The sequence below is a fragment of the Lepisma saccharinum genome, chromosome 17, assembly GCF_977018435.1.
Source record: "Lepisma saccharinum chromosome 17, izLepSacc3.1, whole genome shotgun sequence".
In the NCBI taxonomy this organism is placed as follows: Eukaryota; Metazoa; Arthropoda; class Insecta; order Zygentoma; family Lepismatidae; genus Lepisma; species Lepisma saccharinum.
Window position 1 is genome coordinate 37,800,693 of NC_139245.1, and position 407 is coordinate 37,801,099.

Consider the following 407-nt stretch of genomic DNA (forward strand, 5'->3'; position numbering starts at 1 on the left):
TTGCTTGCATTGGAGAATTATTTCTCTTGTAAGCACATCAACACAATTTTCGATGTAACGTTTTTGGAGAGCACAGGCTCCCTTCATCAGACAATTAATTAAACTAAGAATAAATGTCTGATGAAGGGAGCATGTGTTCTCTTAAAATGTTACATCAAAAGTTGTGTTGATGTGCTTGTAAAAACCGGAAATTACTAGAAAATAATTCTATAAATAAAGGGTGTTTTTTTAAGAGTGACAGAACTTTCGATAGGGATAGCTGTCATTTGTTTTGTATTGATGACATGTTGTTTTGTCATTTCATATCAGTGAGCATTGGCAAATGATCATGGAAAGACTGACGCCGCAACAACGTTTATTAATTGTGGAAATATATTTCCAAAATCAATGTTCTGTTCGTCAAACGT